This window comes from Oreochromis niloticus, linkage group LG19 (genome assembly GCF_001858045.2).
Source record: "Oreochromis niloticus isolate F11D_XX linkage group LG19, O_niloticus_UMD_NMBU, whole genome shotgun sequence".
Lineage (NCBI taxonomy): Eukaryota > Metazoa > Chordata > Actinopteri > Cichliformes > Cichlidae > Oreochromis > Oreochromis niloticus.
In genome coordinates, this window is record NC_031983.2 from 23775104 (window position 1) to 23801475 (window position 26372).

General features: G+C 40.3%; 1 protein-coding gene across 3 annotated transcripts in view; it reads left to right on the forward strand.

Moving 5' to 3' along the window:
- Nucleotides 1-2016: 2016 nt before the first annotated feature.
- Nucleotides 2017-26372, forward strand: part of LOC100711379 (leucine-rich repeat and fibronectin type-III domain-containing protein 2) — a 127813-nt gene continuing 103457 nt past the window's right edge. For all 3 annotated transcript variants that reach the window (XM_019349130.2, XM_013271468.3, XM_019349131.2), the window contains exon 1: nt 2017-2840. The gene's annotated coding sequence lies outside the window, so the exon portion shown is untranslated. The remainder of the gene's footprint in view (nt 2841-26372) is intronic.

The window sequence follows — 26372 nt, forward strand, 5'->3', positions numbered from 1 at the left end:
CTCATCTTATCTTAAAGACCTCATAGTACCATATCATCTCAATAGAGCACTTTGCTCTCAGACTGCAGGCTTAGTTGTGATTCCTAAGATATTTAAAAGTACTATGGGAGGCAGCGCGTTCAGCTTTCAGGCCCCTCTTCTGTGGAACCAGCTCCCAGCTTGGATTTGGGAGACAGAAATTCTCTCTACTTTTAAGCTTAGGCTTAAGACTTTCCTTTTTTGACAAAGCTTATAGTTACGGTTAGATCAGGTGACCCTAAGTCCACCCTTAGTTATGCTGCAATAGACTTAGGCTGCTGGGGGCTTTTACTTCTCACTGTCAACAAAGTGCTTGCTCATTGTGGTTTGATTGTTGAGGTTTCTCTGTATTATTGTAGGGTCTTTACCTTACAATATAAAGCACATTGAGGTGAATGTTTTTGTGATTTGCAACTATATAAATAACACTGAATTGATTTGAACTGAGTTAACGTGAAAAAAATGTCCTATTGATGTAGTGAATATATGCAAAGAAATATGCACTTGCACAGTTTCACTTTTCATTATTTGGAATTTGGCTGTGAGCTATTTTGAGGCTTATGAAGAACAACTGATTTATAAAGTGTGCAATACTACACCTGGAATTTAAAAAAAATGCTCATGTCACTAAGCTCCAATACAGCAATTTTTTCCCCATGTGCTGGACCAAAAGCATTTTCCACATTAGGCATCAGAATATAGTTTAGGTGCTGAAATAATAAATCCCTTTAATCCTAACATTGTGATTGGAGTCCTGCGGCTCTTTAACAGCTCAAAACATATTTTATGTTGTTTAATCACTCTCATACTTAATTACTTTTATGGATATTATGAAAAGTAACCCTTTTTAAATCCAAATAGTTAATTGATGTGAGTTCTAACAGGTCAGATGTTTTCAGAGTCAGATGCATGTAGAATTAAATACTGAGCATTTCTTTATCTATGAATAGATTGAGAAAAAAACAGAAGTATGATGAATAATATGTCACCTCTTCACTACTGTATTTCATTTCAGTATTTTCACAAGAAAAGCAAAATAGATTATTCCAAACTAAAATATTCTGACACACGTACTAATCTGACTGTCTCTAATCTAAGTCTTTTGTAACCAGAGGAACCACCCAGGGAAGGCACACCTTACGCACCTTACAGTCCTAAAAGCTAATGAGTTTGTTGTTTTGATCTTTACTCAACTGTTCATTAACACAAATATCATATTAGCCAGTTACGTGGGAGCAACTTGGTTGATCTGCACACGTAGAATTATCAAGATAACTTTTTAAAGTTCAAACTGAGCACCAGAATAAGGAAGAAAGGTGATTTAAGTGACTAAGACTGCAACAGTAACTCAAACAAGCACTTATTGTTAAAAAAGTAGAAGAGCTTTTCTGAACACAGAACATGTAACCTTGAAACAGATGGGCTGCAGCAGTAGAAGACCACAATTGGTGCCATACTGTCAGATGAGAACAGTGACACAAGGCTAAAATGTATGCAGTCTCACAAAAATTGGACAATAGAAGATTGCTATGATGTTTTCTGGCCTGAGTAAACTAACCAGACATGCTATCGGTAGACAAGCAGAGGATGATGGCCATAATGATAGATGAAGCCATACCAAAAGGACATCAGGAAAAAGCAACATGAGAAACTTAAGAATAAAAAGGGCTGAGAGAAGAGTTCCACAGTTTAGTTATTGGGGGAAACCCTGATTATTCTAAATATTAATTCATTTATTTTCTGTGACCACAGTAAATCTACCAGTTCATTCACTTCTTCACTTTTTGTGTAATATCTGTTAATTGCTTGAAGAGTTCTGCTGGTCTTTGAAGGTCAAAGAGAATGCAACCTGCAAGCATTTAAGAGCTTCTGCAGGTAGGGTAATGCACAGGAAAAATGCCCACATACTCATACAGATTGCAACATGCTACAGAACCAGGCTCGCCCACAGCCCTGATAGGCTACTTTGTTGCAGTGAGCCCTAAGCACACGCTAATCCGTGATCGTTAATCCTCCGCAGACAGAACGGTGCTCGCTGTGGACCGTGCCAAAGTGGCTATTTACGCGCAATTATCGCTACAAACTCGCTACAGTGGGTGTTTGCATACATGCACTGCACGTCTGGGTGACCTGCCTGTCTCTGCCCCCCCACCCACAGCCTGTCCATTGGGCTCCGTGATACTTCATGGTGTTTGTGCCATCTAGGGTTATCCGCCGCTCCATTGCAGTCTTTCTGGCGCAGATTTCGCGTCTCGCCATCTGCTCACTCTTGGACTAACTAATAACTTCCGAATCACTGAAAACAAACAAGAAAGTTTTCTTCTGGACCTACGGCCTTTACTTGGTTTTAAAAGGAGACATTCTTTCTGCTTGGATAAGTGTTTAGGAGCAAAAGAGAAGCAACCGATTCCAAGGACGTGGACACTAGTAATTACTGCACCGCGGGGGGAAAAAAATAGACAAACGCCTGTGCCATGTAGCTGCACTCTCACATGGAAATATGCAGACGAGCCCACACAGCAGCGAGCTAGTTATTTTTACTTAAAGGGGAAAACTACAAAAAATGCTGTGAAGCTCTGTGTCGCAGCTTGGCTCCCGGCAAAAGCGCAGGTTTTTCCAGAGCATCTGCTGGTGGGGGGAAAAATTGTCAGGAGCGAGAGAAGAAGCGATATGCGGCTGGGCAGGCAGTTGCTTTTGCAGTTCCTCTTCTGGAATTAGTGCATGAATGGGAAGGGAGCGGCTTTAGACTCGAAGCAGGAAAAAAAGAGTGTACTGTTTAAAGCTCGCGGCGGCACATAATGGATACTTTCCTGCCCTTAAAGGTAAGTCGAAACCTTAAATGCCCGATTCGTGCAAGAGTTCTGGCTGTCTTACACTACACGGGGATTGAAGATGCACTTAACAGTTTTATTGCATTGTCTTTTATGTATATGTGCTGCATCTATTGGTTACAGATCATCTTTTGGTGTAATTCTAATACACCGATGATGGATTTAAACCCAAGTGATACATCGTTCGATTGTGTTTGCGGTATGAAGGCAGGCGTTGTGTTAATTCAGTGAAGAGCGGCTCACACTTCTGGGCAATTACAGGTATTCTCAGAAAGTAACTTGATCGGCGGAGAAACGTCGGAGCTTTACGCCGACGGATGCTGTGTTTTAATGTATTTTTACATTTCTTTATCATACCTATGTAGAAAAATAACACTGCGCTTGGACGTAAGGTTGAGAGGATGGGGAGTTGTGGCCGATGCATGCTAATTCTTGGTGTGTATAAACGTGCCCCCTTTGCTGGTCTGCAAATGTGTGTGTGTGTGTGTGTGTGTTCGTGAGAGTGTGTATGTTTGTGTGTGTCTGTGCGTGTGTGTGTGTGTGTGTGTGTGTGTGTGTGTGTGTGTGTGAGAGAGAGAGAGAGAGAGAGAGAGAGAGAGAGAGAGATGGGGATTGAGGGAAGGAAGAGATTAGCCTACTCTTTCCAAAACGTCCCCCTGTGATTACAGTAGGCTGAGACATTTATTAAACTCCCTTTAAGTTGCAGGGATGGACTGGTGCTGCTGCTGCTGTGTGTGTGTGTGTGTGTGTGTGTGTGTGTGTGTGTGTGTGTGTGTGAGAGAGAGAGAGAGAGAGAGAGAGAGCTAGAAAGAGAGAGAGAGAATAAAAGAAGGTTTTAATCGCACGTCCGATATGTGCTGGTTATTTAAACTCCCGTTATCGCCAATGAAAATATTAGTTTGGCGGGTGCGCAAATGCGGGAGTGTGTGTGTGTCTGGTTAAGGGATGGCCGCCATGAGGCTCCAACGCCACCACCCACTGTAATCACCACCCTCTTGTGGATTACTTGGCAGTTGCGGGAACGGAGTACGAACTCCGTGTCCGGAGATGGAACCTGTTCCACGGCCGCTGAAGTCTTTTCAGCACCACGGACAGCGCAGTCAAACTGCGCCCGGAGGGAGCGTTTCCTTTCCACAGAGGGATTTGTATTGATATTTTATCGATATCGATGGTTGCCCCCACCCCATACTGCCCCCACCTTGGAGAATTTCTTTCCAACACACAGAGTGAGGACGTTTTTATAATAATAAAATAAAAAAAATAATACTATCATATGCTGTAGAGACCCAACAGCCTTTACTCAGAAAACAACAACAAAAACAACCAATATTCTGATGCAAAATGACTCACTGACAGGTGCGCCACACCCTGTTTATTATGTTTAGAGCCACGTAGGCCTAATTTATTACAGTCCATCTCATTGTCGAAATGTGCAATGTGTCTGAATGGAGCAGCAATACCTTATCTAATAGGACTAATATGACTATTTTTCAGTCATTGCAGTGTCCAGGTGCTTGTGTTTAGATAAAGATAATAGCATTTGGAAAAGCTATCTATTATGATTGTTTATTTAGTATTGGTGGTGGCAAAGGCCTTAGATGTTTGGGCATCAAATGATTCTGAAAATGGATGGTTATGACAATCACCATCTCACAATGTAATCATTGGCTTAATTTAAAAAATAAATAAATCAAGATTGCTCTGGTGCAAGAGAGAGCTTTTCTTTAAAAAAAAAAAAAAAAGCAAAGAAAGAAAATCAAAAGCAATCCCTGTGCATACTTAAAATAAATCCTAAATAAGAGGCAGAAGCTATTATTTCATCTGATATCTAAGTCATCACTGTTTTTAAACCAAAAAGCTATGGAGGCACATATTATTCACTTGAAGTCTGAGTCTATTTGGCTGATATACCACTGGACTTGCTCACCATCATTCACTGGCTCTCAAGAGAAATGTCTGCCTCGATGCTATGTTTGCTATTCTCTATTGAGGTCATTCAACAAGTGCCCTCATTTATGTTGTCATAGTGTTTTCATTGTCATTTGGTACTTTATACCAAATGACAATGAAAAAAACAACAACAAAGAAACAAACTTCTCTATGCCTTGTCAAAGTTACTGTACAATGACACTCAAAACACAGAAATTCACATTCTTTATATGTGTGGATGAATCATGGTTGAATCAGTTTGCATTAACAGTAACAATCCACTAAGAGGAATAGATTCTGATTTAAACACTGGTAGATTCTAATTCAGGAATAAATTATCTAATGCAAACCAAGCTCCGCCCACTTGAAGGAACAGAAAACACTCATATGATGCTCTAACCCTGAATGCATCTGTGTGTGAATGGCTCTACTTGGTCTCAGCAGTTACATGCTTTCTCATGTGGCTCGTAAAGAATGATGTCATTACGGGAATTGTGATGTCATTAGTTCTTTTTTTGGTTTAGACTGGGTGTGCTGAGTGCATAGTGTTGAGCAGAATAACTGCATTACAGAAGAGGGCGTTTGAAAGGTGTTAGAATTCCTTTTTGGCAACTGTAGGATCCAGGATTTTAAAAGCATTAATCTTAAAACTTTAATTCAAATTATTCCTTCAGTGTTGTTAACGCTTGGCTATCAGCTAATACGCAGCACAAGGTGCAAAGCTGTGTTGTATTCAATTATTGCTTTAAGTTTAGCAATTTGAAGCTTTTTTACCTTCCTTTAACTGATATGCCTTTGTAGCCAGAAAACAAGAAAAGCATGAATTGCTTTTATGTCTTTAGTTGCTCATTGCTAACAGTCCCAACAGAATTGTCAGCAGTGCTCATCTGATATGTTGATATCACTAGCATTTATTGTCTGTCAATGCTTGATGCCAGAATGACGCTGGAGGGCTAATGCCTTCTGTCGAGACTGCTTGGTGAAATTGATAGGCCTGCTTTGACAGATGAGATAACCTGCAATCGCAGGGAAACACAATTTACGAGTATGGCAGATGGATGCTTAGGACGCACTCAGAAGTAGGGCAGCTTTACCTTGGGGAGAAGCTCAACGTGCACAGAAGGCTCACAGAGAATGTTAGAAAGTTGTTGTTTTGTGAAGGAAATTATGAGAGAGATGTGGGAGGAATGACAACTAGAGGACTTTTTTATTAAGCAAGGCACAGGGAAATAATAGAGAGGGGATCAATTCCTGTTAGGGTCTGTGGAATAGCTCTTATGGAGGGCAATAGCAGTTCAAAAATTAAGTGGAAAATAACTTGGGATTTAGCCTTAAACCCTCTGTGGCATCTCATCTGCTAGGTGAAGAAAACTGTCCCTCATGGCTTCTTCGCTCACCTTCACCAGCAGAAAGATGTATGGATGCACAGAATGCTGAGGAAATAAAGAAAAGGATCTAAGCTAGAAGCTGGGAGGAGTGTGAAAGCAGTCAGATACGTTTGATCTCTGCTAAAATAATGAATATACAGAAAAGTAGCACTCAGGAACAGAGTGCAGCTGCAGGGCATTTTCATGTGCTTTCTTCACCTCAAATTGCCATGCATTACAGGGAGACATTTCCCTAATGAATTTAATCATCACTCCTGTTGTCATTGCGTTGGTCTTTTGTTTGCATTCATGTTGACTACAGCCCAGCTGCTGGAGTGCGGCATATGCGCAGAGTGAAGCTGATACTTGATGTAGTGTTTGGAGACATCAGCTGTTGGGGTGGAGCCCCCCTAGACGTAGCTCCAGCAATTCCTTCCTTTATTTTTTTCCTGGCTTTGCGTGTTTGTCTTCTTGCTTGCTCACCTCAGAACACAATAGTCTGTAAATGTTTTCTAACTTCTCTAAATAAGATGGAATATGTGTGAAGAACTGATATCCCTTGAAGGTTTCTTTACACTTGTTCAGCTGTGATTTGCTGTTTTTGTATAATGGACACCACAAATTACGCTCATTGTCATATGCAAAAGTTATTCTGGTTTTCATCTGTAGTGTCCTATGCCCTCATCACTGATTCTTTTCAATTTTTTGACACAAACTACAAATATCCACCCATTAATACGAAAAAATGCAACAGATTTCTTTCCCACTTTTGCTTGCAACCATTATTTCCATCACTTCCTTTATCGAACTACTATTAAATTCAGTTTGCTACACATGACACATCAGTGTTTTGAGAAGAACAATTTGAAATTGGTAGCTCTCAACATTAAAAAAAAGTCTGCTGTTGTTTTACCAACTGCCTCCAAAGTCTCAGGTGTGGGATCTGGAGCTTCCCACCGGCAGAACTTGAATGAAGTAACCCAGAGGCCTTTTCCAACTCTGTAGAATATAGTTTTGCTTTTATGTCCATTACATCACACCTCGAGAACCACAAATTTAAATACAAGACCAAGTAAAGACACCTTAATGTTGACAGCAATATACAGTAGAGTAGGTATGAATATGACTTATGGTCACTCAGAGGTGATGTTTCAGTTATCTTGAGTAACCTGTTACCACACTTTGCCTTCTTCAATTTACAGATTATTCTCGATCTACTAATTATAAGAAGAATATCTATAAAACGTTCCACTTGTGACAATTAAGCTTTTTATGTCGTGTTTTTGGATTCCTATCAATAATGTCTGATCACTGTTTTATTTTGTTATCCATGGTGCATCCATCCTTCTCCCTTTTTTTGCTTTTCCACTTGTCAGCCAATCACAACAGTATACACACTCCCCTGTTTCCACTTTTCACCTACCAGATTGTCTTGTAAATTGAAGGAATCCAGCTTTACGGCTCACTTCCAAGTGCTGTTTACTTGTTTTCCTGGATGATTTTGGATTTTACTTGCTTGTAATGTCCAGTGTTTGGGTCCTTCTCTCCGAAACCATTACATTATCTCTAAACTGGCCTGAGTGGCTGGAAGAAAACTCTCTGTAAAGCAAAACCATTACTTCCTGCTTAAGTACTAAAACAGGATGTACTATGTCCTTCATGTACTGAGGCAATCACTGTGACTTTATTCCTCAAGTGATTTAGTACCTTAACATTTAATAAATTAACCATATATTACTTGCCAGGCCACAATCTTTCCTCGACCTTAATGCTAAGTGCTGGTATTTTCAATGTGACCTTTAAAAAACAGCACCAATAGAAAAAAATACTGCAAGTGAATGAACCGTAGTTTTTTGTTTGTTTTTGTGGGGGTAAAAGTACAGAAATTATGGAGGTCTTAGAATCCGGTATGTTCTCATATATACATGTAAAGCCATTTAAAGAAGAAGACTGGAGGTTACCAAGTTTCTCACCTTCAGTAAAAAAGGCCTCCTTGTAGTATGAAGCATTTGTCGTGGTACATTTTTGTTCAATATTTTTGTTTTTCATGTAGAGTGGTGGTGCCAAAGGAATTTTAAATTAATTTTAAAATACCATAAGTCTTCAAGTGTCTCTTATCCTTAGAGCATAGGGTCGGACATTTTGGCCGGAGATTGGTGGAATTATTAGTGACTGAATTTTAGGGAAATGTTTCAGTTTTTTTTTTTAATATATGGAGAAGCAAGTTAAATCCTAAAAATGAAATAAAGCAGTGTGAGCATGGTTTTTCATTGTGAACTGTCTGACCGATCGTTAATGCATTATTTCAATGACAGAGCTCTTTCCAAAAAGTATTCTGTAAAACATCTACATAATTTCCCATTGAGAGAAGCATTTTTAGCACAAGTTTTTAGTGGATATTAGCAGGAGAACAACGAATGACTACATATGAGCTGTCTGAAGATGAAATGGCCGCCATACACCTTTCATCACCTTTAGGTAGCAGCTTAACTTTTCACAAAGAGCCATTCTAATGCATCTGCTAGTTCACCTTACTGCGCTGGATTGGTGGTTGGCCACAACACTACTCTGATGTGGTTTCTTCTTGCTGGTCACAGCTGGAAGCTCTTGACTCTAGAGTATATCAAAGTGAGCTACATATTGTGGAAGGTAGTGCCATTGTGGAGCTTTTAGAGAACCTCAGGGAGCTCGTGCAGGCGACGGCTCCCTTCCTTTGTGAAACACAAGTCGGAACATTAAGATGTCACTGCTGACTAACCAATATGACCATAGGGACACAGATAGCAGACACTGCGGATGCGAAACTCGAGAGCATTCAGTGGGAAGTGGGGTATTTTCTGGTGAGATGATTATAGAACTGGTATGGATGACAGCGCGTCTGGGATATGACTAAAACTCTTGCTATCACGACTAAGCACTTTAAATACATTAGGAAAAATTACACTGCATCAGATTACAAAAGGTAAATTCATCTTATAACCCCACTCCCCCCCTGCTCTTTTATGTTTCCCATTCTTCTCTTTGTTTCGATTCCAGACCCAGTAGGACTGTAAACACTGAGAGTTGGCATTTTAGTTTCACTGTGACCCTTTTCTCCCCTCCCACATGAATTCCCTGTTGTTGTTGCTGCACTTTTGAATACAGTGGCGCCCATCATTTAATGGTGGGTTCATTCATCACAGTCAGCAGTTCCAGCCCACTCAAGCTACAGGATTTCAACTAACTTTTACATTTTAAAAGCCTCTGAGTTAAGCCTTTTGCTGCTCACATAGCGTTCAGTAGAGCTGATAGACTGAAAGTAAAAGGCAGTCATGTGGGTTCCAGTGTCTCATACAGGATAAAAATATGCTTTATGGGATATGTGCTACTTTGTTTTCTTTACAAATACAGTATGTCTGAATATTTGATGGTCATAAAACTGAAAGGAAAATGGAAAAGAAAGCCGAGTGTTGCTCTAAAGACTTTATATTGTTACTCTCTGTGCCTTCAAGTCACACTCTAGAGCTGACTGTAAGATGGATTTCTATCAACAACCTCGAAGTGTAATGTACCCTTGCCTGTTACAGTAAATTACAGCTCACAGACTCTGTGGATCACAGCCTCAGAGGGGAAAGGTGGCAAACATGTCTGCCAACATGGCGATTAGAAGTGATTATCCCTGATACAAGACACACTTCGCTTCTTGATGGTAAGAGTTGTGGTTGTGCTGGTGGCATTGTCACAAATGTCCCTCCTTTTCCCCAACTTGTTTTCTATAAAAAAAATACCCCTACACCAGGGTCAACTTAATTTAGCATAGCTGTAGTTTAGATGAACAAGGTCAAGATAAAAGCTGATCTTAGTGCCACCCCACATGAGCTGTTGGCTCAGCTGCTCCTTCTATCAGTAAATATTAATGTTAGCATAGCCTGTGAGTGAGTAATACATTATTTAGCAAACTCACTAATATATCATTAATGTATAAACAGGCTTGCAAAACCGTGTTTGTGTTATTTGAATGCTGCTCGTTAAAGTTACACCTACAAATTCATTGACTTTTTTCCTGCTGCACTGCAAGAAAACACAGACACTGCTGAAGTTATCACCAAGAGCATGACAGCAGCTCCATCAGGATTGCTCCTCTTACTTGCTCATGTGCAGTGGGCCCCAAGGTTAGCAACAAAAACTGTTTAGCTCCAGAGATCTAAAATGGAGAGCTCCTCGTGCCGCTGTGAAGTGATAACATTCAGGCTCTGCTGGGGATGTCGCTACAGTGAAGGAGCTGTAATTTAGAGAGGGGCTGGAACAGCTTATCTTCCTAAGCCCCTGAGCAAAATAAAGAAATAGTGAGTGCAAAAAACACACACACACTCACACACACAAAAGACAGAACTAGTGAGTCATTGGCATTGGCAAACGTGTAAAATCACTGTCTGGATGAAGGTTTGTGGTCAAAGACAGAGCAGGCCCACTTATTATTCACAGTAAGACAGCCAGAGTCGCCCAGACTGGCTCCAAAAAGGTCAGATGCTGCACATAGGCAACTATCTTTACTCTGCTGTAGAGTTTGTCAAGGTGGTAAATGAAAGAAGAAGACAAGAAATTTGTTGCTCCGCTTGTTTTTCTATAACAAAGTTGTTAGCCCGTCTGAATGCTCGAAAACAAGTTACTCAAGGAGCATTATTCTTTTCATGTTTTCTTGACATCTTTTCATTCCTTTCCTACTGCACCTTAAATCCCATTTGACATGTGCCACACCATATTCTTGAGCTCCGCGGTATACATTTGTGTTCCTTTGAGTGGAATTCTCAGGAGTTATTAGCATATTTTGTGCAGTCGGTAGCGCCATCAACAAGTAAGCTTCACAAGGATGCAACTTTAAGTGCTTATTATAATTGGCTCTCAAGATTTTAGTTTCAGAGTTGTCCATGCTCTGTTATAAATTGCAGTCATTAGGTGGAAAATGTCCCAATTCTGCCTTAAAGTTGAAGTTCCCTCTCAGCGGCGTCTTTGATAAATTGATAGCAGGTCTTTTAATCTCACTGTGCTCCTTTTGGGTCCTCCCCGATGATTGCTCTGTTGATGGGTTCTTTGCAAAGCACCGTCCTTGTCTCACAGCAGTGAGTTTACATCTCATAGTCAGCATGAGCCTACAGTATGCACACAGTGTTCCCTCTGCGCTGCTTTTGAACATCAACCTTTCCTTTGCTTGTTTATTAGCCATTCAGTTGAGAGGAATTGTGAAGCTTCAGACAGTAAAATATTTTTCGCCTTATAAATCTCTTTGTGTTACATCAGCACACATCTCAGTGGTTTGATTTTATTGATTGTCACTGGAAATTGAGTTTGACACACACTTCCCCCCCGTTTTCCTTGACAGGACTTATCTTGATAGACTTTAATATAGATGAGGTTGCAAACAAATTATCCATATTCAAATCGTTTAGTAAAATGAATTCAGGCTGGTTACATTTGTGCTTAGTGCAGAGTTGTCTTTTTCAGTCACCCCAACAGTCAACCTTTATGTAATCTGTTCCTCAAAGTCCTCAAACTCAGTGTGTTTACTGATGTGAAAAATAGTGCATTTTAAATGCAGTTCTAAAAGCAGGCTACTATGCAGCAGATTTACATCTGAGAGCATGGGGTATGTAACATAGCCCCTTTATCTCAGAGGCTATGTTCACACAACTCTTCTATATAACTTCCATTCATTGTTTTTTTTTTTTTCTTACATGCATCACACTGTTAAGGTCTCACCGCAGCATTTGAATCAGATTTAGGGTAAGATTTTTACTGTGCCATTACTAAACCTTTATTCTTTTCTTTTACAGATATTTGTTAGCTATCTAGCTTCCAAGCTTTCATGTCCACCTTGCCTCACATAATACAATTTCATTAAATGCCCCCTTTGTGTCAGTATTACACACAAGGTATCTTTGGGGGCTGGAACATTTAACCACCAAGAAGTAGCAGGTTTGTTTCACAGACCTGCTAAATCTGCAGATTTATCAGCCACCAGATCCTGGTTTGTTTCCCATTTTGGACCTTTGTGCCCTGCACTTGTTTATGCTTTTTTTTCTCCCTCTCACTAAATCTTGTAGGTTTTCTTGCTTTTTACTTTGACTTTCAGTGACTGGGTTAGGAAAAAGATAATTTTGGGGTGAGATAAATGATAACTTAGGAGACAGCCCATCCCGACATCGCCATAACCCAGTGTCCTGCTGCCTAAGGACATGTTGACACAAGTGGGTGTTACACAAAGTCCCTTATTTAGTCCCTTATATTCTTATTTAGTCCTGTTTCAAAGCAATGATAATATATAGGTGTGCTAACAAACGTTGGTTTATCCAAGTCTAAGCTGATATTGTTTCTATAATATGAATGGAGTCATTTAGCTTGCATTCTTCCCTTTAACTGTAACTAAGATGTGTTGCGCTGCATGGCTTGTGTTCCACATGATTACATGAAGTGGTGTAATTGTGCCGTAATTAGTTATAATAAGCCGCTGGCAAGCATATCCTGGGATGAGGAGGAAACCGCCAAAAATAGGAAAATTAGGTGAGTGCTAAAAAATGTAGCGCCTTGGGCCTCGGGTGATCATTTTGTGCTTCTGCAAATTTCAACACAAACAGCATGTTTCACTGACAGTGTAAAAAATAAAATCAGAGCAAAAACATAATTCACTGCTGGAGCTGAATGTGTGATAGTGAATGCCGACTGGGTCCCAGCCTGATAAACTTGTGGTTGTGGGCCATATCAGTCAGGATACACAGTTTAAAGTAGTGGCTGTGAATTGTAATTGAGACGTTGAAGTTTTTGCTACCAAAGGAAGATCAGTGCCATAAAAAGAAAAAAAAAAGAAACAAACAATATCTTAGAATTATGTCTCTGCCTTTTACCGGTGAAGCAAACACAGAGGAAAGCCACACAGCCTCAGGCGATGAGCCTGTATAATCCCACAGCAGGCTATCCTTTAGATGTCAACAGGCTCAGCAAAGCCTCAATTTGTTCCTGGTATGAAGTGGGTGCTGAATAGATATACAAAAAGACAGGAAGAGCCCCTTACTCTCTCACACACACAGACGAACTGATGGAGAAGGTAAAATAATTATTTGAACAAATAGTTACCCAATGAATATTTAACAGTGATTAGTCTGTTTTAATGCAGTAGTTTAAGAGTGGCCTTGAGGTCTTACTGGTATTTAATCTACTGACATGTTGTGGCCACAAGAAGTCCATATATGCTGACTGAACTCCTGGGTGTAATGTTCACGTCAGTAGTCTCTGGCAGAGTGTTTTACAGCTCTTCCTAAAGGTCACTGCTCAGGTAGAGTAGACTGACAAGTGACCATGGGATTTTATTTTATTCCTGCACCGAGGACACATTCATTTAAAACAATAAATTATGAACAAAACCAAAAAATTGGACCAAACCTACCCTGTAACAGTTATGTTTATGGCTGCTAGATGAACAACTGGCAACACATCAGCTTCTCCTTTTGATTATTGTGCACTTCATACTAGCAGAAAACTGGTTATAAAAGTATCTGTAGAAGTGTCGGACTCATAATGGACAGTTTAAAAATTACAAAGGAGTGTTTTTGGCCGAAAAGTCCAACTGACCTAATAGATTCCTTTTAATGTGTTTTATTCTCTCAGGTGTAGACAGTTGTGTCAGCCTTATCTGGAATGGATAGACTGACATGCTATCTTAAAGATGCACTTACCCTTCAGAACTATGCTGTGCATGCACTTACCCTTGGTCATATTATTCCAACATTACCTACATAGCTGGTAGTTCCATTAAATTAAGTGTTTGATTTGTCTGAGAACTCCAAAATTAATCAGTTGAATGTTCTAAATTTTGTGCTCAAACCATTATAACACTCATGACACCCAATGAGTGTCATGAGTGTTATAATGGTCCAACACAGTCGATTGAAGGCAACACTTAATGGATACATCAACATAGATACAAAAGTCTTTCACATATATTAGTTATATCACTTTAGTATGAATATGGCAAAAAGTGGTCCAATGAGTTCATTCATTAATCCCTACTATAGCGTGTTAGATTTTCTTTTTATTATCCCAATGCAAGTGCTGACCTTTTTGAAAAAAGGTTACATCTCTACATTAAAGTTTTATTCCTTGTGTTATTAACAAGGAGAGGAAGGAAAATGTTATCTCAAAACATATTCATTTACACACTGACTGGACCTGAGACTGTGTGAAATGGGGCAGACTTTCCCAGTTGTAGCTCCAACTTTGACTGAACCTATTTGCTGTTTTCTGAAGTAGGACGTCAAAGAGTTTTAGTTGTATAGTATCTGACAACAGGTTTCTCAATACATTGCAAGTAGTGGTTAATATAGCTTTGAGCTGCTGGCCTCAAGCAAAAAAAAAACATGTAGAGCGGGCCATAAAAGTCTGTTAAGCTCAATTCTGTTTACCCTCATTCTTCTAGATTTGTTTTCATTTTTGAACTTTTAGTTTTGAGCTAACACGCTGAGAAACCATCATTTGGGAAAATATGTTGGGTTGAAATGATGGACCGCTTGTATTCCTTGCTGAGCCTGAGGGTGTTAAAAGCTGTACTGAAACAACAGGAAGGCATGAGACTCTTCTGACTCATACGAAAGCACAGACTGGCCATTCTGTTAGACCGTCTGAACAGAGGGTGCAGTGATTCAGTGGTTACACACACCTGAGAGTTAATGGAGGAAATATGAGAAGCGAGCAAGAAAATGCTCATTTTCTCTCTGACTTCTGTGAAAGACTTGTTTTTTTTACATTTTTTCTTAATATGAGGATTTTCTAGGTAGAGGCGTCCATTATACAGCTCTCCACACTCAACATGATCCTTTTGCCGAGATTCTTTTTAAAAAAAATAGCCTTAAGCACTGTACAGTGTTCCTTCTGAAATAACTTGATGAACATACCAGGAGATAATCAGTGAACAATGTCCTGCTGACCCTGAGCTGAGCTTTACTTTGTTCGCATGATTCAGTTTCACTAAAAGGCAAATTATCCCCAAAACTGCTGCTTCATTCTTCTGCTTGAGTAAATTGCTACTCCTCTGCAACAATAGCTCACAAACTGAGATTTTCCATACTGGCAAAACAAAAAAAGTGTCACTTAATCCATCCATCATGCAGCTCATTTTAGAGGAACAATTTTTCGCCTGCATGCTCTTTTCTGCACTGCGCTGCATGTGGGGCAGTCCTGTGGTGTCGACTGCTTCTTGCAAACAAGGCACCCGCTGATCTTAGGCAAGCACCAATCCCAGTCTGTCTAGTCGGTTTTTCATCCACTATTGAGGATGAAGAAACCCCATGCAGCAGCATGCACATAGTTGTCTCAGACATAAAATGAGATACTGGATGATCAATGAAGGTTCCTCTCCAGTCAAATCAGCAGCTTTGTTTTTTTTTAGATTTTCAAATACACATGACATTAAAATGTAGGATTTCTTGTGAAAGGAGAAACTAAAGAACATGTGAAGAAGACACAGTTGTACTTTTTTTAGTAGCTCTGACTAAACCTAAGAAGCTACAATGACTTTACTCATAAAATCTGTTTTGTGACATTTCTGGAATAGCTTTGTGAAGTGTGAGAAATGCCAGTGAGGAAGTGAGCAAAAACTCTAGTTTCCCATTCCTTCTTTATTAAAAATGTGAATTTTGATATTTATGTATTATGAACAAACAGCCCAGTGGATCCTTTAAAATTTCTCTAGATAATTTAAAAATATATCTCCATGTCACCATTATCAGGTCAACGTTGCTCTTATCATTTGTATCTGTTTCTGACCAGTTTATAGATGTTTTTTAGGGAAAGTATTTCATTTGTAATATTATTTTAGTTCGCACTGAGACGATTTGTTCATATATATATAAAAATAAATCAATAAATGTAATATATATATATATATATATATATATATATATTACATTTATTGATTTATTTTTTTTCTTACATGTGAAATCACATAGAAAAAGTATTGTAGGACTGCAGTTATTTTCAATAGCTGTTTTTTGTCAAAAATAAGGAAAAATAGAGCTTGTTCTCCCCTGGGTGGGAAGAATTTTGGATTTAAAAAAGTGTCAGTTATCAAACCAGTGTTGTCATGTTTTCTTAGGGTTTCTAGAGAACAAAATAAACATTCGGTATATTGTCCCAATAATACATTTTTGATATGTGGAGGTACAACTGGCCAAGATGTCATTGGTATTTGGGGTTATTTGTCTTTGGGAGAAGAGGTGCACATGTACACCTAAGGTCTCAGCCACATAGGTTTAGAGACCATCTGGAAACCACTGGTCATGAAGGAAAAATGTGTATTCTCTGCTTTATTCACCATATTCACTATACTCGGCCTAAAGATTGGTCTGTGATTATAGATTATGGGATCTGTTGTATCTTTTGTATCAAACATAAAAGTTATCTAATCTTCTGGTGCTTTGATTTGGACCTCAAAATCACTGAAACCTTATTTTCCCTAATCTTTTATTTGGTGGGAGTGGGGGGCAATTAACAGATTGAAAATACAAAAAAAGCAAACAAACAAAAAATAAACATTGTTTACAAAATATTTTGATTTTGATGAAACCACACTACACAGTCCTGAAAGGTTTAAAAAATTAAACTTTTTGAGGAAAATAAGAAAAATACAGAAATCGAATAAAAAGAAACATTGTAGTGATTGCTTGAAACCAGAACCCATAAACATCACCAATTGCTGCAATTGCTCCCTTGAGATGCTCTGTTGGTCTTTCCTGTTTCTTGTTTGTGGGTCTCTGTCTTCTGTTTTGCCTTTACCAAGTGAAGAGTATGTGTTTTGCTTTATAGCGTTATTTATTTTTACTGTGAATCATCATGCAGTAGGTTTTGCAGAATTTGGCTGAATCTGTCAGGGGCTGGATCTGTGACCCAGCGTTTTGAGTTATTTTGTACTGTTGATTTCTTATGTTAATATAATGTGAAATTCATGTGTAATTCTTAAGTTAAGGGGGTAGTTGAGGAGTTTTGTATTTAGGATTACTTATGAGATAATGTTAAGTTCTATTATTATTATTGTTATTAATTTGTCTTGGTTGACAAATTAATAAGCCCTACAACGTTAATAAACGTTGTAGGGCTGTCCTGGTTGACACGCCTCTACAATGTTGCGTGGAGATCAGGGGCAGTACCCCTGGACTGGCAGACCGGGGTGGTGGTCCCCATCTTTAAGAAGGGAGACCGGAGGGTGTGTTCCAACTACAGGGGGATCACACTCCTCAGCCTCCCTGGGAAAGTCTATGCCAGGGTGCTGGAAAGGAGAGTTCGTCCGTTAGTCGAACCTCGGATACAGGAGGAACAATGCGGTTTTCGTCCTGGTCGCGGAACACTGGACCAGCTCTTTATCCTCTCGAGGATACTTGAGGGTGCATGGGAGTTTGCCCAACCAGTCTACATGTGTTTTGTGGACTTGGAGAAGGCATTCGACCGTGTCCCTCGGGGTGTCCTGTGGGAGGTGTTGCGGGAGTATGGGGTGTCTGGCCCACTGCTACGGGCCATTCGATCCCTATACAACCGTTGTAAGAGTTTGGTTCGCATTGCCGGCAATAAGTCGGACTCGTTTCCGGTGGGTGATGGGCTCCGCCAGGGCTGCCCTTTATCACCGATTCTGTTCATAATTTTTATGGACAGGATTTCTAGGCGCAGCCAAGTGGCGGAGGGCTTTCACTTCGGTGGCCTCAGAATCTCATCTCTGCTTTTTGCGGATGATGTGGTTCTGATGGCTTCATCGGGTGGGGGCCTCCAGCTCGCACTGGAACGGTTCGCAGCCGAGTGTGAAGCAACAGGAATGAGGATCAGCACCTCCAAATCTGAGGCCATGGTTCTCAGCCGGAAAAGGGTGGAGTGCCCACTCCGGGTCGGGGATGAGTTCCTGCCCCAAGTGGAGGAGTTTAAGTATCTCGGGGTCTTGTTCGCGAGTGATGGGAGAAGGGAGCCGGAGATCGACAGACGGATTGGTGCTGCGGCTGCAGTGATGCGGACGCTGCACCGGTCCGTCGTGGTGAAGAGGGAGCTGAGTGTAAAAGCGAAGCTCTCAATTTACCGGTCGATCTACGTCCCGACCCTCACCTATGGCCACGAGCTGTGGGTAGTGACCGAAAGAACGAGATCGCGGATACAAGCGGCAGAAATGAGCTTCCTCCGAAGGGTGGCTGGCCTCTCCCTTAGAGATAGGGTGAGAGGTTCGGCCATCCGGGAGGGGCTCAGAGTAGAGCCGCTGCTCCTCCACATCGAAAGGAGCCAGTTGAGGTGGTTCGGGCATCTGACAAGGATGCCCCCTGGGCGCCTCCTGGGTGAGGTGTTCCGGGCATGTCCCACCGGGAGGAGGCCCCGGGGCAGACCCAGGACGCGCTGGAGAGATTATATCTCTCGGCTGGCCTGGGAACGCCTTGGTGTTCCCCCGGATGAGCTGGAGGAGGTGGCTGGGGAGAGGGAGGTCTGGGCTTCTCTGCTTAGGCTGCTGCCCCCGCGACCCGACCTTGGATAAAGCGGATGAGGATGGATGGATGGATGGATGGATGGTTGAATTTTTAGTCTGGTTTTTGTTTGTTCTATGCCTCCTTGTCTATGTAGGTTCCCCTTGTGTCTCTCTCTCCTCTGTTTTTTCCTCTCCCTCTCTCACTCCCTCTCTCTGTCTCTTGTGTCAAGCTTATGTTGTCATGTCTACATCTCTCCTTGCTTGCTGTTCTATTTTGAAAGTCTTGTGTTTCCATGTTCGGTATTTTTAGTTTTGCTTCCCCTGTGGCGTCAGGTCCATTTGTGTCAGCTGTGTTTCCCCAGGTGTTTGTACTTCCCTCATTACCCTTCTGTGTATGTAAGTCCTCTGTCTTCTTCTGTTCAGTGTTGGTTTGTCTGTTTTCCTCCCTCATGTCCAGTTTCAGGTACTTCATGATTCTGTTCAGGTCATGCTCATGTTTTTCTCATAGTTTCACACATGCTCCTGCCCAGAATCATGTTCATGTCCTTTTGTCATAGTTATCACAGTCTCGTTTTCCCACTTTAGGTTTTAGTTTAGTTTTCACCAGTGTTGTTTTGTTGACTTGGTTAAATGCTCTGAACAGCTTTTTCTTGCCTATGGAAAGAATTCTGTGAGCATCCACTTTAGCTGTCTTCAGTGGTTTTCAAGGTCTATAATGATGGACTCCTTTAATTACACTAACAATAACACAAAAACTCTGTTACCTTCTAAATACTTTTGGATTTGACGATAGAGGTAGGTTTACTAAAAAAAAGTGCTTTACTGTCCAGTAGTACCTGAATCATATTTCCAGTAGTAGAGAAATGTTTCCTCGAGTTTTCCAAATAAAAGACCAGATCTTGCCCAAAGTGGCGCGCAAACTCAGACAGCAACATTGGTGACAGTGTCATGGCAGGAGATTGCGCTGTGATAAAACTTTGGAGGTACTGTGATTTCGGTGGCGCTGACAGCCTTAGCTGGCCTCTGCTGCTTCATCCTGCCTCTGGGCTCTGACAAGATTGCAAAGAGAGCTGTTACTGACTAATAAACACTACAGAGGGCCAGCTCTGCCCAGACATGGTCACAGAAACACACTGCATCTTTGTACCCAGGCCTGAATTGATAACTGTGGTAGTTTGGCTTCAGACAAGGCTGATGTTCAGCTATGTCAAAGCTCCCCTTCTTTCGCTCACTCTCCCCCAGCGGCTGCTCTGATACCCTTTAACGTGCTTAATGCCATTGGCATTTATGAATGGTTAAAATGACCTTTTAGATTGGGCTGCAACTGTTTCATTATGTTTATTCACTAGCACAAAGTGTTTGTTGGGGAAAATCTGCTATATGAGCTGTATTGAGGCAATATTTATTTCTTGAAGGACCAAGAAACACATTATACATTAAATGAAGAAACACAACCCCACTGCTTTTGAAATTGTATTACCATTTCAGTCTTAATGCTTTAACTTGGAGCACGGTACACCATCAGAAGACTTCACCAAGTATATTAGTCTGAAGTGGTTGTGTAAACATAATATATTGGTGATGATTTAAAGATAGAAAAAAACATGCCTGTCATGTCCTTTTGTTATAGCTCTGATAATGGCCGTATGCAGAAAAAAGATGTTCATAGACTCAGGTGAACAAGTCCAGCAGTGCTAGTGAAACAAAGAGAAGACACTGATCTCCTGCTGCCTAAAATGAGGAATCAGATTATGATTAGAAGTTAAATGGGTTTTCACAGGGGTAAAATGAGCTCAATTACTTGTGTTAATGGAATTTAACTTGTGACAGTAGAAATGGAAAGGAGATGCTTTAAGACTAGCATTTGGCAGGTGCCTAGCGAATAATCTTTTTCAAGGATACTAGTCAAAGCTTGAATCACTTTTTCTTGTATATATGAATAAAAGCATAAAAAATATAAGCTACACATTTTCATGTGTAGCTTGTGTGAATCTTGTGATGTTTGCATGAGGCAGATTCTCTTTGCACAGCCTATATTAGTAGGTACAAACCAAGGTCATAAAACTCAGTGAGTCAGTATGCATAAAATCACAAAAAGGCATTCCTATTATTCAGACATACAATGCCAACTAAAATCAATCACTCCACTGTATGAATACATAAAGAGTTGTTATTTTTTACATGTGTAGAAATATTCTGGCTTATTTGAAGGTAGTGCTTAATCAAACATTGTTTTTCAAAATTATAGTGTGTAGCTAGCAATAGCTTGCAGTGTGGTTGGCATAGACTTTTGACACAGAAGGGTTTTTTTTGGGTTTTTTTGTTTTTGTTTTTTTTTTACACCCCATGCCCTTCCTGACAAACCCTTCCCAGGGTGACTCCTCCTGATCTTGAACTAGGGATCTTGTGTCTATTAGGCAAACGTGTTAACCAAACTGTGAAAGTCTGTTATTCTAAGTAAATGAAAAGGGTCACTTCCTTCGCTGTCTGGAGATTCCAAGATGTGGTTAAAAGAAGCAAGTGTCTGTAAAGGGAAACAGGAGACAGAATATTGTAAATGCTAATTTCATCAAACGTATAATACAATATCCTAAATGCTGTTGTTATATGTTTATGCTAAACATTACATTAACAGCACTAATAAATACTGTAACAGGATTACGAGTATATAGGACCACTCTGGTTCCATCCCACACCACACCTTCTTGTTTTTTTTGTTGTTTTTCCACAAGTAATCCCCTGATTATACTGATTATTATTGTGGGGTCTTTACCTTACAATATAAAACCCCTGGAGGCAGCTATTGTGATTTTGCAGCATATACATAAAATTGAATTGAATTGAATTATACTGTTAGAAATGCTATCTTAAGCACTGCAACTGTCTCATAGCACCACTCTGTTGACTTAGCTGGTGACGCTAACATTACCTTCCGCTGCTAAAGTCGAGAAAACAGAGTCATTTATTTGATATCCCACACAATGTTATTTACTTAAGTTTTATTACGTTAAAAAAACTGCACTTGATAAATTGAAGAGTACACATGATTTGGTTTTCATTTCCTGTTTACCCTTGTGTTAGTCCTACTTCCTGCCTTGGTTCCCTGCCCTTTTGTACCCCACCTGTGTCTCATCAGGTAAACACCTACCTCAACATGCAGGCAGGGGTGGGCAACTCCAGGCCTCGAGGGTCAGTGTCCTGCAGGTTTTAGATGTGTCCTTGATCCAACACAGCTGATTTAAATGGCTAAATGACCTCCTCAACGGGCGTTTATCAATATGCGTACTTGTGCGTACTTGCGTTCTCGTGTACTCGTGATACGTCATCAGTCGGAGACCAAGTACTGTTCCAATTCGAAGTACGCATCACGCCGAGAACGCGAAAAAGTCCTGGATGTGTTCTCGATCCGCCCATTTTATCGAGCATGCATCGGTGTAGACTTGGGACAGCTATATATCCCAGAATGCATTGCGTCCAAAACTCAACAGCGGACTCCCGGCACATCGCCCCCCCCCCGCGGTCTTCTCACTACTGAGGTTAAAGAAACCCCAGCAGCTGTCTATAGTATTGAGTGTCCACTAGAATAGAAATAAAAGCGTTCTAACATCTCACCTGCTTGTTTTTATTAAGGTATGTACACGTATGTACATGTACACTATTTTTATTAATAGAGGTTTCACTACTGAGGTTAAAAATGATATATAAGTCACGTAGATCACTTCTAAATGTTAATGTTTGGTTTATTTCAGTGTGTTATTTGTTCCTGAGTAAACCGGTTTGGCTGTGATTAAAGGTAAGCTTCATAACATGTTACTTACAGTTACATTAAGAGGGGACGGCAGTAAAAACTCCGGACCTGTGACATCATCACGTACGCTGGTGTTCCGACTGTACAAATCACAAGTCCGTGCTCGCGTACTTGAGAATTGAGAAACGGCCAACGAGTCCGTGCTCGCGTTCTCGGCGGGTACGTACTCCCGTGCGTTCTCGGCGGGTACGTACTCACCGAGCACGCGAGTACGTACTCGCGTACTTGGGCATTGATAAACGGCCAACATGTCCTGAAGTTCTCCAGAGGCCTGTTAACGAACTAATCATTTGATTCAGGTGTGTTGATGCAGGGTAATATCTAAAACCTGCAGGACACCGGCCCTCGAGGCCTGGAGTTGCCTGTCCCTGACATACAGTAGCCTACATTCTACTTAGCACTCCATGTTTGCCCCGGTTTTCCTATCATCACCAGTCAAGCTTTCCTGGCATTTCTTAGTGTCCTTGTTCATTTTATGCATGTTTGTGCAGGACTTTGAAACTTGAGCAGCAAAACAGAACATCGTTAATTTTGTTTTTACTGTTGTTTCTTATGCTGAGGTGTACAAAAAGTCTTTGATATACATGGTTGCAAATAATGTTAAATAACATGACTTTCCTTTTGGATTCATAGTTTATCAAACTCTCATATGGAGTGATACAATGTAAAGATACGGTATGAAACATAAGGGCAGGGGTGCCCAATCCTAGTCCTCGAGAGCTACTGTCCTGCAGCTTTTAGATTCATCCTTGTTCCAACACACCTGAATCAAATGAATGTCTTGTTATCAGGCCTTTGCCAAACTTGATGACATGCTGAAGAGGTCATCAAACCATTTGATTCAGCTGTGTTGGAGTAGGGATGCATCTAAAAGCTGCAGGACAGTAGCTCTCGAGGACTAGGATTGGGCACCCCTACATAAGGGGATCTAAGAATATATATTTTTCAGGGTGAAGCCTTGTCAGTTTGAGTAATCGGGGACAATGTTGAAGGTCACTTTGTACCTTTATATAAAAGCTTAAATGTAAAGAATGGTAAACCTATAGTCTGTGGGCTAAAAGTATATCTTACTGGTTGGATGCAGTCTGTGGGAATACAGAAAAATAAAAGGAAGATTAGTAAAGAAAAAACAGTAAAAACTTTATTCAAAAGCTAAAAAGGATTGTATAGTCCTATATTGTTACACCCATAGATTTTATTTTACTCTGAAGTGTTTCTTGAGATCATTAGTGGCAGGTTGTTTTCTATATGAAGATGAAGCTTATTTATCTAACCCATCTTACGTGAAAACCAAACATGTCATTGTATGCAGTTGTTTATTAAATGGCAGAGAATAAAAACCTTTCTACATATATTTCTACATATAAGGATATAAAATTACCGTGATATAAACATAACATAATAAATATTGATATTGTGTAAGTTATGCTTGTCTTAACCTGATGTCTTTAAACGACATGTTGCAAAATGTATTTCACCTTACTTTTAAGTAGCTTTAACATCATACACGATCTGTATATTTCTCGAGTTCACCTCTGCATAAAAAGCACTGCTAAAGAGACTAAAGACACAAAAAGCTGAAAATCAATCCTTCTTTTTCCCTCCAGCTCCACTTCTGAGCAGAGAAAAATCTATGCTTACTGGAAACACCTCAGCTTTGCTATTGCTGTTTTTTCTTCTGGAAGCTTTATCTCAGAAAACTAATCAAGCTATTGGAATTGTACGTTCTTAACTAGTTGCCATTGTTGCATGGTGTTTGGTATATGTGGTATAATATTTTGTACGTGGCATAAGAATAAAATCAGTATGAATTTTACACTAAGAACAACAAAATGGACCCTCCTATTAAGACGAGTGCTGCCATAGGGACAGTAATAAAATGATTTGTTCAAAGTTTTAAAAACAATTGTAAGACTATCCAAAAACTCCAATTTATACTCGGTGTCAGTTTATTCAAATTGATGCTAAGTGGTAAAGACAGAAAACAGCTTAATATTGGTTCTGATGATCAAACAGATTGAGAAACACAGGTGTACCTGATCTGCCTCAGTGCAGAAAACAATCAAGCTGATAGCTGCATATGGTTACATGGTGATATCATTAACGTCTTAATTTAATTGTAGATTGGAAATTGCCGCACACCAAAAACCCAAGTGAGTAGGTCCAATATAATCAGGTAAGAGTGTTTTATATAATGGCATGAAATTATGACCCAACTCATTCTGTGCTCAAAAACAGCTAACTGTTTCCAGTCAAAGTAAACGGCATCCCTGCTAATTAATACTTAAACACAGCCTTGCTAAGCTGACTCCTTAAATGTCAGTCAGCATGGCCCCACGTCTTCAGACTCTGCTGTTGTGTGTGAAAGCTGTGCAGAGCAGCAAGCCCACTCAGAAGGGAAAACATTGATTTTTTTCCCATGGATAACAAGACTTGACTGACTTGGGTGCTTGCCTGAGTTCGATTGCTTCCTCTCTCTATGGTTGTCTGTACAAATCAAAATTCAGAATGTCTTCACGCAACCGTGGATGTCTGTAAAAAGAGAAGACCCAAGATCCTTTTGACCAGTGCAGCTCAGTGCAGGCTGATTAACTGCAAAGTGTCCAATGACAAAGTGCATCCAATCTCAATCAAGGAGGATGAGAGGAAAAAACCCTCTAAAAACTAGGAGACAAATTTCAGCTGCAATCAGTGTGAGCTTTGATTAAGCTCTTTTACTAGCAAACTGAGTTTCGCAAGGTTTTGATAGTTGCACAGTTAGAACAATAGTGGCAGTGGCAGTTGGGAATACGTCACTGCAAAATCTCATGACAGGGATTTTATTAGAGACATAGCTAAGCGTTTTGTAATTTGGCATAATTTGGCAGAATGTCCGTGTATGTGCCGCCGGGTGAAGAGAGGGATACGTGCTCTGTATTTACAACTTTTTGCACAATCTGTTTTACCTGCTCTTTAATCATTTGCTTCATTTTCGCTGTTTGGTGGTTGCTGAATGGTTTCATTGGCTTTTAGCTGAGATTCTGACATTTCTGTGGATACCACACATGTCTATATTTATATAGCAGATCTGACGGTACATACCGTTAAACCAGATGTTCTCCCTATTGACCCCGGTACAGGGGGCATTGGGGTTCAACAGGTTAATTGGTTATTGCTTAATTACTTTGTGTCGTATGAATGGCCATAAGGGAGCTTTTTATCATTAGGACAAGCTGTAAAAGTTATGAAAATACAGTTCAAAGTCCAAGATTTATGCTTGTTTGTGGTGAGAAGCCGATCAACCAACCAAGAATATAAATGGCTTCAAGCGCACATTTAGGCCTTTGAAACTCATTTAAACACTCAGACACTGAGCCTGAGGCTCTCTGCTACATACAGACATTTCTGCATCTGTGCCATTCAAAGACACTTTGTATACAGTTTATTTTGTTTGATATTCAATACTGAAAAGTAACTTTAGTCTTTTTCTTTTTTTTTTTTATTCAGTGTTTTCATAAAAGCCTTATTTCTATGGATTTGCTACCACTAGGGAGAACACACATGAGGTCTGAGGCCTGCACAGTTTTGAAACCTTTTGTCCTCCACAATACAAAACTGCTAAAAATTAAAACAGCCATCACTTTATCCAGCTCCTAATTTCATAAATTCTGCACTCAGTGTTGCAGTCTCCAGTATTATTGCTATGTAGCCAGATGCTGCTTATTTTGTTTTCACTCATTTCTTCAGTTTTTCCCGACAGGCTTGCATTTACATAGGGCTTCCATCTGTACCACTACACTTGCTGTCTTGGAACATCTCCCCACCCTTCCTTCTTTCACATAATGGCATGATCCCAGTCTGTCTTTGCTTGTGATTGGGCACATGGTGTGCTAATCAAAATAAAGTCCCACCCCTGCCTGCATGGATTTTCAGCATGGCTCCCACATACTGATGGGCCATTAACAACTGACATATGAAATTAT